Here is a 19,339-nt window from a genome sequence, read left to right as displayed (position 1 = left end):
GCCCTTTCTGTTCTCCTTCAGGGACGGGATGAGAGGGAACGAATCCCGGGTCACCGACAGGTGCTCATGTCATGCAGCAATGAGGAGAATAGAATGTATATGGCAGCGGCTGGAGACTTGTTGGGATCAGAGCCCCTTTGCCCTGGGAGTTTTACAGACCGAGTTAAGTCCCTTCCCCAAGGAGCTTGCAGTCTGAATAGACATGAAACAGACCAGCAGCTGGGGCTGTGGCAAGAACATGCAAGTGAAAATAGTGAAGAATGGAAGAGGCTTTTAGTGATGTGGTTGGTTGAGATTGGCTGCAGTCTCACACCTGTGTGTTATTTGTCTGTAAGCAGAGTCAGGATAAGCTCTACCCTGACATCTGGTGGAAAGAATGTCAGAGAGTTTATTTGCATAGACACGCCTACCCTATCCCAGACTGCTGAGCGGTGGGACTGCTTGGTGACAAATGACTCACCCTCAGTTGGGTGGTACTTGCTAGACAAGGGACATGGGTTCCAAAACCCAGTGAATTGAGAGAGGCTGGGGACAGGTATTTGTGCCTGGTGGTGCAGTCGCCTTGTGGAGCCAGAAGCACCAGTTCCACCCCCTCCTCTCTCCACTGTGGAATGTCAGAGTTGATTTTTTTATTCTCTCAAGAATCTAGATACAGGTGACTGAGCTGAACTCACTTTGGGCTAATGGTGCACTAGCACTGGGGCTCCCCTACTATGAGCTGGAATCACTAAGAGCTGAAATCACAAAAGAGCTGAAATGACTGAGCTGAGAGCACTGAGCATTGTGCTAGCTAGTGGGGGAGCCTGAAGATATGCTGTGGAACAGAGCAGCTGGCGGAGTGGAGCAGTTGCGGGGACGGCTGGAGCGGATCACGGGACAGCTGGTGGCAGCAGAGCGGCTGGCAGAGCGGAGTAGCTGTGGGACGGGTGGAGCGGCCCACAGAGCGAGCGGAGCCGAGCAGTTTTGCAGAGCAGCTCATGGAGCAGAGCAGCTGGTGGAGCGGAGCAGTTTCTGAGGACGGCTGGAGGAGCAGCGTGGAGCGGCTGGTAAAGCGGAGCAGTTCGTGGAGAAGGCGGAAGCAGAACCCACGGAGAGGCAGGGCAGTTGGCCCCAGACCATGTAAGGTGCCCCTTTCTATCCAGGCTGGGGGGAGGGACCTCTACAGATAGACTCTCGAACTCTGGGGTGGCATTGACCAGAGACTTTTGTGTTGTTGGACTTTGGGGTGATTGGACTTAAAACCCTAAGCGGAAAAAGGACAGTGCCAAACGTACTTGGAGGTGGGTTTTTGTTTATGGTTTGTGTTATAACCCTGTTTGTGGTGTTTCTCCAATGGGATGCCGCATTGATTCCTTCCTTTATTAAAAAAGATTTTGCTACACTCAGACTCCGTGCTTGCGAGAGGGGAAGTATTGCCTCCTAGAGGCGCCCAGGGGGGTGTGGTATGTGAGTGTCCCAGGTCACTGGGTGGGGGCTCGAGCCGGTTATGCATTGTGTTACTGAAACGGAACCCCTGGATACTGAACCCGGCCCTTGTTGCTGCCAACTAGAGGGGCAGAAGGGTTACATGTCTAATTAAGTTTAATGCCGCAGCTGCTCTCTGGTCTGTTTCTGGACTGAAAACGAAAGGGCTTATGACTCTGAAAATTGGGTTTCAATCCCTGTCTCAGCCCCCTCCCTGCTGCGTGACCTTGGGCCCATCTCTTCCCCTCCCCCTGTCTTGTCTATTTGGATAATAAACTCCCCTGGGCAGGGACTATGCTGTGTCTTTTGCTCTTTGCACAACAAAATAGTGTGTAGCATCCACACAGGCACAGGGGAGTTCCCAGTCACTGTGTTTACTGACTACACACCCACACGCCAGGCTCAGTTACACACACGGTACCTCTCCGGCTGCCTCTGGCTCAGGACAAAGCCCTGAGCACCCATTAACTGGGTCAGTCCAAGCCCTGGCTTTTTAGGTCACAGAAAAACCCACCCTCAAAAGGTAACAAAAGTTTCTCCCCTGCTCAATAGTTTTTATACCAGCCCTGCACAGAGATCACTGTCCCACAGCTCCCTCAGCTGGCAGAGTCTGAGAGCAGCTGATTTACAGCTTCCTATCCCAGAGCAGCTGTATGTCCCTCAGCCATGATTTAAATCATTCCCTCTCCACAGGTCACTGAGAGCCACAGGACAACAAACACCAGATCCTGTCTGGGATGGAGGTGTGGCCACCCACTTGGAGATCTGGCCCCATTGACTCCAAGTGGGTGGCCACACCTCCATCCCAGACAGGGCCGGCTTCAGGGTTTTTGCTGCCCCAAGCGATAGGGGGAAAAGAAAAAGCAATTGGCGGCACTTCGGCGGCAGCTCCACTGCGCCGCTTTCTTCTTCGGTGACTCTTTGGCGACAGGCTCTTCCTTCTGAGAGGGACCGAGGGACTCACTGCCGAATTGCTGCCGAAGAGCTGGACGTGTCGCCCCTTCCCCTTGGCCACCCCAAACACCTGCTTTGTTCGCTGGTGCCTGGAGCTGGCCCTGATCCCAGACACCCAGCTGGTCTGAAGGAGAACTTAACCAGTTTTCCTCTGTCCAGGCTAGATTACGTGACTGCAGTGCATCTAGGCTGAGTTACTTGTAATTTTACATAATTAGACTGTGGAACTCATTGCCACAGGAAGATGTCAGGGCTAAGAACTTTGCAACTTCAAAAAGGATTGGACCCTTTTATGGATAAAAAGAGCCCCCTGAGTTACAACAGTTAATGCTAACAAATTGTGGCAGGGAACCTCCAGGTTCAGGGCGTACATAGCTCAGTCTAACTATTAGAGACCAAGGTATGCCCTATTATGGGGGGCAGATTAACCCACATCTCCTGTTGCACTTACATTTGCCTTTGAAGCATCCGTTACTGGCCAGAGGCAAGGCCCTGGGTTAGATGGATCTTGAATCTGATCTGATCCAGTCCAGCAATTCCTATAGGAACTGCCCCAAGTATAACGGGTGCTGTGACTGCTGTCTGAGTCTGCAGACAGCCTGAAACAATCGCTCTGAGATATGAACTATTCTCCACTAAGTGAGATGATGCCTTAAATGCTAACGTTGTGAGTTATGTCACTGCTCGTTAATGCCTGGGAACAAGGAGAGGGACAATTAATGTTATGAAAATCCACACTGGCAATTCTTCTAGTGAGGAATGATGGACTAGCTGGAGGAGGGACAGGCACAGAGCGTGTCTCAATTAAGATGCGGAGGCTTTTAACGCCACTTGCTTTGGTTACAAAAGGGAAACAATTCGTTTCATTTCCCTGACTGGGAACACGGGGAGTCGGGCTGGGTTTTGAACCTTTAAAAATGCACCTTTTGTGAAACCAGTACAACCTGATCCCAGAACAAAGCCAAAGTCTCTGGATGTGTTGAGCAGTTTTGGCAGGGGCAGCCATGTTGTGAAGAAGGCTGACTCGGCACTCGAGCCGTTGCCACGGTACCTGGAAAATTTAGATTTAATTCCTGACTCCACCACACACTCCTGGTGTGACCTTGGCCAAGTCATAAAGTCTCTACAGCTCAGGTCACCTGATTCTACAGGGCAGGGAGAATTGTCTCTTCCTGTGTCTGTGCTGCACCCAGAAAAACGTGGCCCTGATCTCAGTTGTGGTCTCTCTCCAGGTGCTACAGCTGTTAGTAACTGTTCACCCCAGCAAGGTGTGCCTCGTGGGGAGCTCAGTACAGCACAGGGCCAGCTCCCAGCAGTGCAGAGACGTCCCCAGCTCCAGCCCTGGGGGGTCTCCATGAACCCCACCCATTCCCAGTAAGTGATGGATGAATCCATACTGTGGCTGGCAGAGATGGGGGGAGCCAATGCTCTGAGCACCCGGACAGCAGCTTATAACAAATCATCAGCGCAGCCGTTGCTAACCCAGCCCCCCAAGGCAAGCGGTTTGAGGGGAAAAAGGAACTGTTCCCATGGGCATCTCTGTCCCAGTGCCATGTCCCTCCAGGGTCCCTTCTCCCAGGGACAATCCAGCAGCGCCTGGCCGATCTGCCAGACAGAGCTCTGATTTGCATCTGTGGTCTCACTAGGGCCTTTCTGTACCGTCCTCCTTCCACCCCACATGCATTTGCCTCACTCTGCCCACACCATGTCACTGCCCCCCCCCACACCCATCCACAGCGTTCCCCATCTCCTTGTGCAGCTAAATCCTGTCCCTCCAGCTCGGAGGTGTCAAATCCATTCAGAGGAGAGGGCTGGGTTCACAGAACCATAGGGTCAGGGCCGTCCTTAGGATTTATGGGGCCCTACGCAGTATTATCAAACTGGTGCCCCTATGCCGGATGGCAGCCCAAGCTCACAGCCTGGTGGGGGAGGGGGAGGAGGGACTTGACAGCAAAGGATAATGAGATGCCCAGCCTGCCTCACGGTGGCGGAGAGTCACTGTTCCCTGCAGAGACTTCCATGCACTCTCCCTCATGCAGAATGGACATGAAGAAAGTACCTAATTAAAAGCACTAAAATTTGGGAATAAAAAATGTCAAGTCACAGGTTTTTTGATATGCCCTGAAGTTTGTCAGAGATTTATTTGCAAAAACTTCGTAGTAAGGGTGAGTCAGCTGTCCTGCTGAACACAACATTACATATAATGGAATACATGATGCAGCTCTTCTCTGTTTTACACTTTCTTCATCAGTATTTCTAAGCTGAATTTATATTTTAAATGTACTCAAATCTTAAGCCAGCATTCCAGATTACTACATATTTAACTCACTGAAACAAAGACATTCTTTTAAATTAATCAGAGAGGTTTAGTGTGTTCATAACAATGTTCGTTGCTTTTAGAAAAAGGGAACAGTAATTTACTTTGTGTGATCTCCATAACAAGAGACATGGTTATGAAATTTCACCAACTTTAAAAAAATATGTTTCCAAAGATTTTAGGTATAACAAGGATTTTGTCTTACTAAGGTACTGATTTTGCTGGAGGGTTCTTTTAAAACTAGTTTGTCGGATAGTCAGAAGTAAAGAAAGGGAACTCTTTGTCCAGCTATCTGGAAGGGAAGGACTGTTGTCCCTTTAAGGGCTCTCTTCAATGGGGAGTGGGGGGAGAGGTGGTGAAGGGATGGACAGAAAGGACAGGAAGACTTGGAAGCACTTTTTTTTTTAACTATAGTAATTAAAATGTGTATTTTAGATAAGGGAGGTCTTTTGAAGGATTTATTTAGAAAACTATGTCTGAAGATCCACACATTTAAGGCTAAAGATGATTGTGCATCTAAAACTCTATGCAAGCATTTTTTAGAAATGGGATTTCATAATCTTCACCAGCTCACTAATGAAATATTTTTAAAGCAAATTTTAAACTAAGGTCCTGTAGACTGACATGTTCTGTGTAAATATTACATTAATGCACAACTGTTTTTGTCAGTAAAGTCAGAAACTGACAGTATAAAAATTTATTTGGGCATAAGCTTTCGTGGACATCTGATGAAATGGGTTCTAGTCCACAAAAGCTTATGCCCAAATAATTTGTTAGTCTTTGAGGTGACACAAGGACTCGTCCTTGTTTTTGCTGATACAGACTAACAGGACTACCACTCTGAAACCTGTCAGTATATACCTTGGGGTTGGCAAATGCCTGTTAAATGGCTTTATTACCCCTTGAATGTCTCTTTAACAGTTTCAATGTTGTGCTAATAGGTCTGGTAGGCTGGAGGTTTTTTCACTTTTAACTACTAGATTCCCTCCCAAGGAAGACTCACCAGGCTAGAGCAGCCATCTGTGGGAGCCTGCAGGAAGGGTCAGAACAGGGATAGGAAAACAAGCGGTGGACACTAAGACCCAGTGGTGCCCCAAATTTTCAGGTGCCCTACGCAGCTGCCTATGTTGCCTATGCCTAAGGACGGCCCTGCATAGGGTTAGACAGGACCACAAGGGTCACCCACTCTAACCCTCTGCCAAGATGCAGGATTTGTTATGTCTAAACCATCCAGGACAGATGGCTCCAGCCTCCTTTCGAAAACCTCCAGCGAAGGAGCTTCCACCACCTCCCGAGGTGTCTGTTCCACTGCCCTGCTGTTCTTCCAGTTAGGTAGTTTTTCCTGAGATTTAAACTAGACCTGCCGTGCTGCTGTTTGAACCCATTGCCTCTTGTTCTGCCTCTGTGGCAAGACAGAGCAACTTTTCTCTGTCTGTTATGTCAAAGGCTCCCTTCTATCTTCTTTTCCAAACTAAACATACCCAGTTCCGTCAGCCTTTGCTCACAGGGTTTGTGTTCCATCCCTTGGGTCATCTTTGTCCCTTGCCTGTGGATCCCTTCCAATTTCTCTACATCCTTTCTACACATTGGTGACCAAAAACTGGACACAGTTCTCTGGCTGCCACTTCGCTGTCTTGGCCTGACCCCTTTTCCCCACCCCTCTTCTAACGGGACTTCCCACTGTGTGGACCTACGCTCCGACACCCCTGAGCATGGCCCTGAAGACACACACAGAGATTCTCTTACCTCAGTGCCCACTGAATCTTCCTCCCGGGCATCCCATCAGTGGGAGGCTTTTAAAACCTGATCTCAACCTCTGACACTTCCCAAAGGCCTTTGGCCTCTGAGCCCATCACTCTCTGTCCTGCTTCCACTGGTGACACTGCAAATCATTCTAGCAATCGGCTGAGACTCCATCCTGCAATCTTCCTCCCACAGGAAATGAATAGAATGCACTGAGTCAGGGAGGTAGCTAATTGCACCGAGATGAATGTAGGGACAGCCCCGTTCAATGCACATGTTCTATAGGATCCAGTTGGGTCCCTGATACATGCAGCTCCTCCTCTTTTCTGCTCAGACCTCCTGCTCCTCCCCAGACAAACACCTCATACAGACTGTTGTTTGCCCACAATGAGCTGCTGTAGCTGGGAAGTAACTGAGGTTGAAGAGGGAGCTGCTACAGCATAGAATCATAGGGTTGGAAAGGACCTCAAGAGGTCATCTAGTCCAACCCCCTGCTCAAAGCAGGACCAATCCCTAGATTTTTACCCTGGTTCCCCAAACGGCCCCCTCAAGGATTGAACTCACAACCTGGGGCTTAGCAAACCAATGCTCAAACCACTGAGCTATCCCTCCCCCCAGTATAGATGGGGTGGAATCATTTCCCTGCTAATTAACTTGCTTTCCCCAGCTCAGCCTGGCAGGATGTCCTGCAATCTGCTCACTGCAGCCCTAGGGCAGGTGGCCTTCTTACCACTAGAATTTTCTGATGGAAATTTAGATTTTCAGTGAAACGAAGGATGTTTTTTAATGGAAATTTTCTGGTTTCCCTGAAAAGTTTTGACTTTTCACTGAAGAGCAAATTTGGGCCAAAATCTGAACATGCTTCAGATTTCAGCTGATATTTTTTCATTTGGTTTACAGCAGTTTTTCAAGGGGGAAAAAATCAATATCAGATAAAAATCAGTTTTCTGTTGCCGACCCGAAAACAAAACATGGTGGTTTTTTCCTTTTTTTCAAAAAACATCAATTTTGTTCCCCTTGAAAAATTTGACAAAAATTATTTTTCCCTCCCTCAGGAGAGGAAAGATTTCCGGCTAGCCCTAGCTGCAAGACAAAGTTTTGTGTGTGTAAGAATTAAATCATTGTCAGTGTTGCCAACTCTCACAATTCTATCACAAGCTTCACAATATTTGGCGCTTTTCTTAAAGCACCAGCTCCCGGACTCATGTGATTACATAAGAATCTAAGCATTTGTTTTATAACGCAAATTTGTTGCCTGTTTGGTTGAAAACATGATCAGAGTGAGCCCTAAATGCTCAGAAATCATAAGTCAAATAAAAATACCCTCTAAATTTTATTTTTTTAAAACCTTCAAAATTTTGAAGCCAATTTCATTATTTGGGGACCCGATCCATGACTTTTAAACACTTGGGGTTGACAATACTGATTACGGGCTGCATCAATATGTGGTCTGGTTACCTTCAATCTGTACTATAGCAGTGCAATCAATCTGAGCATGAAGCCAGCTCCCACAGGACAATATAACGAGATTTTAAAGCCCGACATCATGTTTCCTTAGCAAAAGGGATTCCCATCCTCCGCTCTCTGCACTGGCTCCCTAGCGAATATGACATCAAGCCTAAGATCTCCCAACGCACTTCACAAATTGGGCTCAGGGCAGCGAAAAGCTCAACTCCACATCTCTGCCACAATAGAACCATCTGAAACACAGGTTCCATAGATACAGCTGGGTGAAATTTTTCACACAAACCATTTTTCCCCTGAGGTAAATGCAGATCCAGTGACACCAGAATATTTGGCAAATTCATCTCAGTTTTGCCAAGTTATCTCAGTACAAATAACAAATCAAAACTAACTCCAAAAAAGCCAAAATGTTTCATTTTTTGACCTTTTTTCAACAAAATGTTTGGATTCTTTTGGTTCAAAGTGACTTGTAGTTTCAAAAACTTCCTTTCGTTTTAATGAGCAAATGCTTAAAATGCTCAGAAGAAAAAACACCATGGTTCATTTTGGATCCAACAAAATGTTTAATTCGACCCCAAATTATTATTTTTTTCAATGTTTTGATTCATTAAAACTTTCAAAGAGTTTCATTTCTCCATGCATCCGAAGGAGTGAGCTGTAGCTCACGAAAGCTTACGCTGAAATAAATTTGTTAGTCTCTAAGGTGCCATCAGTTCTCCTGTTCTTTTTTCATTTTTCAGTTCAACCCAAAATAAATGTTGTTTTCAGAATGCACAGACATGGTTCAGACTGTACCAAAACAAATCCATTATTTGCCCAGCTTTATCTGCATCTCACTGTGCAGAAGACAGAGGTTTCTTGGGATACATCTGCAGTGCAAAAAACCCCGCAAAACCTGCAGCCATGAGCTCTCCCAATTTTATAGGGACAGTCTCAATTTTGGTCTTTTTCTTACATAGACTCCTATTACACCCCACCTCTGTCCCAATTTTTCACACTCGCTGTCTGGTCACCCTTCACAAGTCTCAAACCCTGGGTCTACAGACTCAGGTTTGTGGGCCTTGTGCAACAGGGCTAAAAAATAGCCACATAGATATTCCCGCTCAAGCTCTGAAACCCAGCTCGGGGCAGCTCTCAGACCCTGAGCTCCAGCCCAAGCAGGAATGTCTGCACAGCTATTTTTAGCCCTGTAGTGTGAGCTGGAAACTTGCTACCGCACATTTGGGTTTTTGCAGTGTAGACGCACCCTTGGGGGCTGGACAGGCTGTGGAATGAAGTCCAGCAGGCTCTACGAGCTGCCTCAGGCCACGTCTACACTACAGCATAAAATTGAAATTATTAAAACCGGTTTTATAAAATCGATTTTACGCGTCCACACTAGGGCACATTAATTCGGTGGTGTGCGTCCATTGTCCTAGGCTACCATCGATTTCCGGAGCGGTGCACTCTGGGTAGCTCAGTAAAAGAATGAGACCAATAACTTCGATTTCCGTCCACACTAACCCTAAATCGATATAGTAATATCGATTTTAGGGTTACTCCTCTCGTTGGGGAGGAGTACAGAAATCGATTTTAAGAGCCCTTAAAATCGATTTAAAGTGCCTTCTAGTGTGGACGGGTACAGCGTTAAATCGATTTAACGCTGTTTAAATCGATTTAACGCTGTAGTGTGGACCAGGCCTCAGACTCAGCACTGGGAGGGACTTCGACTTGCCTTCACTAATGCAAACGGAAGCCCGGCTGGTAGAAATCAACCTGGAAAGTTCCCCTCTCCCGTCAGTAGGGGGCAGCGTGCGTCCATGCGGTGCCCGTTCACACCCCTAAAAGCGATGCAGAGGGTGCTGAGCGTTGGCAATAGCTGGACTCTCTTAACTCCCTGACGTGCCCCACGAGCTCAGAGAGAACTTTCCCCAAAGGCAGATGATCCGATAGCTGCAGGGTTACGGCCCCTTCCTCGGAAGCAGCTGGCGCTGGCCACCAACAGATACAGGATACCAGGGCTGCCCAGAGGATTCAGGGGGCCTGGGGCAAAGTGGGTGAACTGCGGCACTTGTACTCACCCGGCAGCGGTCCGGGTCTTTGACGGCATTTCGGCAGTGGGGGTCCCTTCAGTTGCTCCACCCCTTCGACAGCACTGAAGAGCACCCCAATGTCACCGAGCCAGGGCTCATGGGGCCCCAGGCAAATTGCCCCACTTGCCCCCCGGGTGGCCCTGCAGGATACTGGACCAGGAGACGACAGAGCCTGGCAGTCCCTGGGAACAGGGCCGCCCAAGGGTGCGGGGGGAGCAAGTGAGGCAATTTGCCCCAGGCCCCCACAAGAATATAGTATTCTATAGTATTGTGACTTTTTTTTATGGAAGGGGCCCCTCCGAAACTGCTTTGCCCCAGGCCCCCTGAATCCTCTGGGCAGCCCTGCCTGGAAAGCCAGAGGTTACCTGCCACTAAGTGATTTGTGTTCTCTGGCTGAATCTCCTCTGCCTCGACCCCCACTCCCAGCCCCCCAACGGCAAGAGTTACAGGCTGTGCTGGAGTGAGTGAGAAGCTGAGACACAGGGTCATTCTACAGGGCCTGGGGGATTTCCCGTGTCTGAACGAGCTCTCCCCTGACATCCAGCAATGAGCTGGGGGGAGAAGATCTCAGCATCGGACGGTATTTGCATAGACACACCCACTAGCGCAGGTTGTCAGCAGACACAGTTGGGTCGCTAAAGTGATCGATTCCCGCTGGTGCTGGGTTACAAACCCCTTTAGTCTGTTCTTTGACCCATCAACCTTTTATCCCAAATAGAGAATACTGCAGATTATGTATTCCTTATGCCACCCAATCTGAAACCAAACTTTGCACCCTCGATAATCTGTACATTATTCCCTGATAACCAGAAACTTCTATGCTTAAACTCTGTATCGTTCAGGTTTTTTTTTTAACATCATCTTAATAAAATATTTAAACTTGAGTGCAGGGATAATGAAAGTGGTTTTCCTGCTTGTGTGAGTAAAGGGCAGCAGAACTGCACTTAGCCTGCCTCGAGCGAGGTCACCCTCAGCTAGACTTTACTCACTAAACCAGGGATAGGAACGGTAAACCCTTGTGAAAAAAAAGAGGGGGGGGGATGAGTGCTTCTAATTGGCAGTGTGGGGTTTGCTTGATGGGCTTGTGTTTACACATAGTGGTGCAGCGGTAACGCTTTAATGAAAATGCTCCTATGCTAATGGGAGGAGAGAGTTCTCAAATCAGTGTTAACTTAACTGTTCCAGAGGAGGCACCTATGTTGGAAGAGATAAATTCTCCTTTTGACCTAGCACTGCCTACTCGGACAGGGGGAGTATGTCAGAATTACTATGTTGCTTGCAGAGAAGAATTTTTTTTTTTACACCCCTTAGGCCTGGTCTACACTGGGGGCCGGGGGTCGACGTAAGCACACAACTTCAGCTACGGGAATAGCATAGCTGAAGTCGATGTATCTTATTTTGACTTACCTCCCGTCCTCACGGTGCAGGATCAACGGCTGCAGCTCCCCCCGTCGACTCCACTACCACCGCTCGCACTGGTGAAGTACCAGAGTCGACGGGAGCATGTTCGGGGATCGATATGTCGCAATATATCGATCCCAGATAAATCGATCACTACCCACCGATCTGGCAGGTAGTCTCGACGTACCCTGATATACACAGGCACCAGCTCCTAATTTTTCCCAGGGGGGCTCAACTCCTGTTCAGCCCCAAGCCCTGCCCCCTCCCCACCCGCAACACCCACCCCCACTCCACCCCTTCTCCTAAGGCTCCATCTTTGCCCCTCCCCAAGAGTGCCCCATCCCTGCTCCTCCCCTCCCTCCTCGTGGGGCCTTCACACCAGAACAGCTGTTCTGTGGCATGCAGGAGGCGTGGGGAGGGAGGGGGAGAAGTTGACAGGCGGGCAAGAGTGTGGAGTGCAGGGAGAGAGGGGAGCTTGGCTGTCGGTGGGTGCTAATCACCTGCTGATTTTTCCCCATGGTTCTCCCTGGCTGAAGCACCCATGGAGCTGGCGCCTGTGCCGATGTAGGTCTGCAGTGTAGACCTGGCCTAAAAGTCCTTGATGTCCTTTGACCTGCCCACTCTCCACCGTGTAAGGACAGCGCGGGTAAGAGTCAATGGAGTCTTTAGTTGCGTTCAATGCTCCCTCGACTGAAATCACCAATAACCAGGTCGAGGTGCTACGCTTTAGACCCGCTGTGGGGCCGTGAAAGGCATGACCCAGCTGGCACAATGGTGAGGTGCCCGGCTAACCGCTGAGATCACCGAGAGCCAGGTGAAGCAGTGGGACCTCAGGACATAGCATCACAGAGAGAGCCGTAGAGCGGCGGGCGGCAGCAGAGAAAGCCACAGCCCCGGGGTCAATGATGTCACAGCGGCCAGGGGCGGCGGAGTGAACAGCGGACTGGCAGCGGGCAGCTAATGCAGAGTGAACAGGGCAACTGTGAGCCCGGTTGCAGCGGCGGGGGGTGGGAGAGGGAGGTGGCCCCGTCTGAACTCTGGGCCTTCCCTGGCCAAGGCCAGTGACTGTGAGCGGGATGTAATGGAGGGAGAGGGGGGCGACGCGTTAAAGGATCCTCTGTGAGTCAGGCTCTCACACTGCCCGGTGAGCCACTGAGGCGAAGGCCACTGCCCAGCGTCCTTTGGAGTGGGCGGTTTGCTTATGGTGGCAGGGCTTGGCATGCGGCTGCCCTAAACTAACACTCGGTTCCCTTTTCATAAACGTTCTCATTTCGTATACGCAGGCTCTGAGCTTGCGAAAGAGGAAATTCTGCCTTGTAGAGATGCCTGGGGGCGTGGAACGTTTTCGCAGAATACTGGGTGGGGGCTGGAGCTGGTTCTGTTTTGTAGGGTTACGAGGAACCGCTAGATATTGAGCCCAGCCCTTGTTGCTGCGAACTTCCCCAGGCAGAAGGGTGACACTGGTAGATCCTCACACACGACAGGGTGTTGAGACCTCACTCCTTCCTTGCAGGAGAAAACACACCAGGCAGCTCTGCGTGTCCAACCCTGCCGAGCTCCATCCATCCACCCAGCCTGACCCCACATGGATCCATCCACCCAGCTCCACAGATGTCTCTGTTTCCGTCCTTCCATTCAGCCACCATCGCAGAAGTCTTTCTAGTCACCCCTGTGGGATCTTTCTCTCCATCCCTTTATTCTCCCATCCCTGAAGATATTCTCTCCCTCTATCTCCACAGATTTCTGCTTCCATCCAGTCATCTCTGCAGATTTAAAATTTCCTTCTTTGACAGGGTCTACCCTAAGAAGTTTATCTGGCAAAGCTTTCCTTCTGTTGGCCCAGCCTGTGTCCACACTTAATTTTGTGTTCTGCCAAAGAAAACCTTCCACTTTTGTCCACTTAAATAATCCCCTTCACCAAGCAACACCTGGAATAACAGCATCATGGAACAAAAAACAGTAGATTACGAGCTAGACAAGGTGCGGGAGGTATTATATTTTACTGGACCAACTTCTGCAGGTGAAAGAGACAAGCTTTCAAGCTCCACAGAGCTCTTCTTCGATTATGGGATGGAACCAAGGGAGTTGTGAGAATTTCAGCCCAAATCCTCACAATTCCCTGAGAGGAAGAAGAGTATCCCACAACGCACAGCAGCCAACCCACAATACACAGCAAAAACGTCCCACAAGGTGATGCGCTGAACGGAGGTGCCAAGGACTCTGGGATGCCTACCCAGAGTTCAACACATCTTCTGCCAACACAGCCCAATGCCACGTGGACACAATGCACCAGTGAAGGCAGCCAAGTGTGAACATGCTTGGCCAAGAGAGCTTTGTCAGAAGCAAAACTCTGTGCGTATAGAACTTTGCAACACACAGGGCTTAGATTGCCACCTGTTGAGAGCTGCCTGAGTAACAGGTGTTTTGGTTCACTGGCAATTAAAAAAAAATCATTTCCAGCCAAACTAAAAATGAATTTTTTCTAAATTTTCTGCAGATACAGAAGTAAAAAAAAGTCATTTGTGGGCAAACAAAATGGTTTGATGTTGACCATTTCTCAGATGTTTTAAAAATCAAATTAAAGGAAATTTTCAAACAAAAATCATTTTGAACATTGTGCCAGGCGCTGCACAAACACACAGCAAGAGACAGTCCCTGCCCCTGCTGAGATGAGGGCCCCGTTGTGCCAGGCACTGCACAGACACACAGGGAGAGACAGTCCCAGCCCCAGCTGAGGTCAGAGCCCCGTTGTGCAGTGCGCTACACTCACACACACAGCCTTAGACCCCCAGTAGGGCAGTGAAAGGCACGGCCCAGCTGACACAAATGGTGAGGTGCCTGGCTAACCGCTGAGATCACCGAGAGCCAGGTGAAGCAGTGGAACCTCAGGACATGGCATCGCACAGTGCCGTAGAGCGGCAGGCGGCAGCAGAGAAAGCCACGGCCCCGGGGTCGATGATGTCATAGCAGCCAGGGGTGGCGGAGTGAACAGTGGCCTGGCAGCGGGCAGTTAATGCAGAGTGAACAGGGCAACTGTGAGCCCGGTTGCAGCAGCGGGGGGTGGGAGAGGGAGGTGGGCCCGTCTGAACTCTGGGCCTTCCCTGGCCAAGGCCAGCGACTGTGAGCGGGATGTAATGGAGGGAGAGGGGGGTGACGCATTAAAGGATCATCTGTGAGTCGGGCTCTCACACTGCCCGGTGAGCCACTGAGGCGAAGGCCACTGCCTAGCGTACTCTGGGGTGGGCGGTTTGCTTATGGTGGCAGGGCTTGGCATGCGGCTGCCCTAAACTAACACTCAGTTCCCTTTTCATAAACGTTCTCATTTCGTATACGCAGGCTCTGGGCTTGCGAAAGGGAAAATTCTGCCTTGTAGAGACACCTGGGGGTGTGGAACATTTTTGCAGAATACTGGGTGGGGGCTGGAGCTGGTTCTGTTTTGCAGGGTTACGAGGAACCGCTAGATATTGAGCCCAGCCCTTGTTGCTACCAACTTCCCCAGGCAGAAGGCTGACACTGGTAGATCCTCACACACGACAGGGTGTTGAGACCTCACTCCTTCCTTGTAGGAGAAAACACACCACGCAGCTCTGCATGTCCAACCCTGCCGAGCTCCATCCATCCACCCAGCCTGACCCCACATGGATCCATCCAACCCATCTCTGCAGATGTACTTGTTTCCGTCCTTCCATTCAGCCACCTTCGCAGACGTCTTTCTAATCACCCCTGTGGGATTTTTCTCTCCGTCCCTTTATTCTCCTGTCCCTGCAGATATTCTCTTCCTCTGTCTCTGCAGATTTTTGCTTCCATCCAGTCATCTCTGCAGATTAAAATTTCCTTCTTTGACATGGTCTACCCTAAAAAGTTTATCTGGCAAAGCTTTCCTTCTATTGGCACAGCCTGTGTCAACACTTAATTTTGTGTCCAGCCAAAGAAAACCTTCCACTTTTGTCTACTTAAATAATTCCCTTCACACATAGTGAGAGACAATCCCTGCCCCAGCTGGGATCAGGGCCCCGTTGTGCCGGGCGCTGCACAGACACACAGCGGGAGACAGTCCCTGCCCCAGCTGAGATCATGGCCCCATTGTGCCGGGTGCTGCACAGACACACAGGGAGAGACAGTCACTGTTCCAGGTGAGATCAGAGCCTTGTTGTGCCGGGTGCTGCACAGACACACAGGGAGAGACAGTCGCTGTTCCAAGTGAGATCAGGGCCTTGTTGTGCCGGGTGGTGCAGACACACAGGGAGAGACAGTCCCTGTCCCAGCTGAGATCAGGGCCCCGTTGTGCCAGGCGCTGCAGAAGCAGAGTCCAGACTCACCCAGCTATAAATGCAGCCATGGTGCTGAGATGGGACTCCATTGTGTACAAATGACCACTTGCAAGTCTCCTTCTTTCATCAAGAGTCAAAATGGGAGGCTTTAGCCTTCTTACAGCCCAGACACGCTTAGATGTTATGACACTCAGCACTGCAGTGCCAAAGTCCCTCTGTGAACCAGGGCTCTGCGTGGTTTGAAAATGCCACTAGGGGCCCTATCTGCAGTTGTGGGTGCTTAAATAGCTTTAAAAATCTGGCCCTTCATTTCGGTCTTTGTTCCCCAGCTATAAAACGGGAAGAATAGCACTTCCCTGCCTCTCAGTGGTGTTGCGAGGGTAAGTGCGGCACAGGCTAGAAGTGACATTACAGTAACGTGAGTCAACAAAAGGGTACAACACGCTGAGTGTCATTAGAGGGTTCACAAACTATTTAAAGAGATACTAACTCATTCCTAAACACGACACACACCTGTAGTTAGCATCAATGGGCCACTGATATCTGACTGTCTCACCCTTAAAGGGCTCTACATCACCCAGTGGCCTTCCCATTAAATTGTGTCCTCCCACCGCAGAGCCTCTGCCTGGGTTATTTCTCGCCTCGCTGAGTTTTCCGCTGCGTCGATTCGTGTCTCCGAGGGATCGAAGGGCTAGATGGAGAACGGACTGTTCAAATCTGCACACCCCTTTTCCTGTCCCCTCACACCCCCTTTATACCACACACACCAAAGGGTGGCGTGAAACCATGAGAAAGAGTCATGTCAAGTAAGAGGACATGCTTCCCTCAGGGATGTGGTTAGCAGCAGGTAGCAACCAAGTCTTCTCTGAAGTGTCACAGGCCAAACCCTCAGCTAGTGGAATCCAGCAAGCCCTGGGGAGCTCAGATACACAGTGGGGGTCTGGCCCCATTGGCTTCAATGGAGCTACAGCCAATTTACATAGGAAATGCCATATTGGGTCAGACCAATGGTCCATCTAGCTGAGTATCCTGTCTCCGACACCGGCCAGCACCAGAGCTTCAGAAGGAGTGTTCCAAATACGACAGTTTTGGAGAGAGTCACCCTACCCGCATCTCCTGGCTTCTGGCAGTCAGACGTTCAGGGTCACTTCAAGCATGGGGTTGCATCCCTGACAACTTTGGCTAATAGCCATTGATCGACCTGTCCTCCAGGGACTTACCCAGTTCTTTTTTGGAACCCAGTTACACTTTTGGCCGTCGCAATATCCCCTGGCAATGAGTTCTGCAGGTTCACTGTGAGCTGCATGAAAAAGTATTTCCTCTTGTTTGTATTAAAACTGCAGCCTATTAATTTCACCAGGTGAGCCATGGTTTGTGTGTGGTAGGAGAGGGTAAATAACACTTCTCTATTCATTTTTTCCACATCATCCATGGTTTTAGAGACCTCAGTCATATCCTCCCTCTCTTTTCTAAGCCAAGCAGCCCTAATCTTTTTAGTCTCTCTTGTACAGAAGCTGGTCCATGCCCTTGATCATCTTTGATGCCCTTCTCTGAACAGTTTCCAGTTCCACTATCTTCTTCTTGAGATGGGGCGATCAGAACTTCACACAGCATTCAAGGTGTGGGCGCTCCACGGATGTATACAGGGGCATTATGATATTTTCTGTCTTATTTTCTATCCCTTTCCTAACATACTGTTACCCTTTCATGGCTGCTGCACATTGAGTGGACGTTTTCCGAGAACAAGCCATGGTGACTCCAAGTTCTCCTGCTTGGGTGGCAACAGGCAATTTAGACTCCATCACTGTGTCAGCGTAGTTGAGATTAGTTTTCCCAATGCGCGTGACTTTGCACATTGTAAAAAATGACTTTGCACTGGCGGGGGCTCTCTGGCCCTGTTGACTCCAACGGAAATAGGGTGAATTCACAGCAGGCGGGGATCCGGCCTGAGAGCCCTGCTAATACTTGTTAACCACTGTCAGCTGTCTCGGCTGGCTGGTTGTGGTATGAGAGTAATATTTTCCGATGCGTGCTCTGGCCACACTTGCAAAATACATCGGCCAAGATGTCAGTCAGTCAATGACTAGTCTGACTAGTTTGTACTTCCATTAGACCCTCTGCTGAATGCTTTCAACCATGCTAGTGATATTGATCCATTCTAAAGCTACATCACAGAAAACCTTTCACCAGCACAATGCCAGGCACACCAGCGGCACTGGGTAAATCATTCCCAGGCTGAACCAATGTCCTCACGTGGTGTTAAAAGAGAAGTGAAGATGTCTCCTGGTTAATGCACTGGACTGGGACCCAGGAGATCTGGGTTACAAAGTTCTGCCACTAACTCAGTGTGTAACCTTGAAAGGTCACTTAGGAGCAGACCTTCAGAGGTATTTAAGCACCTAGTTTCAATGGGAGTTGATCCCCAGCTGAGATCAGGGGCCCGCTGTGCCGGGCACTGCACAGACAGACAGGGAGTCCATGCTGCAAAGAGTTCACAATCGAAATAAAAAGCAGGAGGGGAAACTGAAGCACAGGGGGAAAGAATTGACCTGTGCACATTCCCACAGCAGGTCAGAAGCCAGGAGTTTAATTTCCAGCCCAATGTGCCTGGACCCTACAACAGCTATGGTGTATCCGAAATCCCTGGCCCCAAGACTGCGCCAGTCTCTACATTTCAAGGCCAGTTGCATTGGTTTAAGGCTGCAGGACCTACTCAGCCCTGGCTGTGACAGGACCCTTCGCAGTCACACGTGAGAGGAGTGGAATTCAGCTTTCAGAGGCGGCACTTCCTGACGTTGGATTGAGGTCAATTTCATGCATATACCGAGCACATCAGGCTGCCCCAAACACAGCCAGGTGCTCTTATCAGCTGCTCGCATCATGGCTGGGGAGACAGTCTATGCCGATCTGAACCTCTCCCCTGCCTTTCCTGGCTCCAGGACACCCCTTTCAGCTCAGCCCCTCAGTAAGTGACTTTTATTTCCCCCGAAGGGTGGGGTGGTCATTGTAAACCCACAGATGGATTTTGCTGGGGAGCCCCTTGCTTTCAGTGACTGCCCCAGAGCAGGTCTGTGCCAGGGGGATTTTTGGCTTTTGGGGAGCTGGCTGCAACACTTTTGATCAGCTCTCTGTAGCAGCTCACTTCTGTGTGCAGGGCTCTCGGTGCAGAAGCCTGGGGTGGAAAGGGGAAGTCCATGCACCCACTCGCCAGTCCGGATGCTGCATCAGACGGCACTTCTCCAATTACGACCCACCAAGCTCTAGCTGGGGGCTCGTGGTTCTCTATATGGTTGCATGATGGACTCAGGCTACCAGAGCATTGGCAAGAATAATCTGAACTGCTCAGACACCTCCCTGGAGTGGGGATGAGGTGTAGGCACGACATTAACTCTACGTGCTACATGCTTCTGCAGCCCCCAGCGCAAGGGGGCCCTGATCTCACACAGCATCTTAGGGTGCTACTGTAATTGACTCTTCCTTCCGAGGAAAGCCGGTACACGCAGCGGTAATGCTGCAGCCGGGCATCCTCTGTAATGGTCCACGGAGCTGCTACTCTAAAGCTGGCCAGCACTGGCTGGGAGGGGAAGGCTGGTGTTCGGGGTAAGCCTCTGCGCTGGGAATCTGGACATGGTGGGTCCTTATTTAGGTCAAGT

This window comes from Gopherus flavomarginatus, chromosome 12, assembly GCF_025201925.1.
Source record: "Gopherus flavomarginatus isolate rGopFla2 chromosome 12, rGopFla2.mat.asm, whole genome shotgun sequence".
Classification (NCBI taxonomy): domain Eukaryota; kingdom Metazoa; phylum Chordata; order Testudines; family Testudinidae; genus Gopherus; species Gopherus flavomarginatus.
This window is presented reverse-complemented; position numbering follows the sequence as displayed.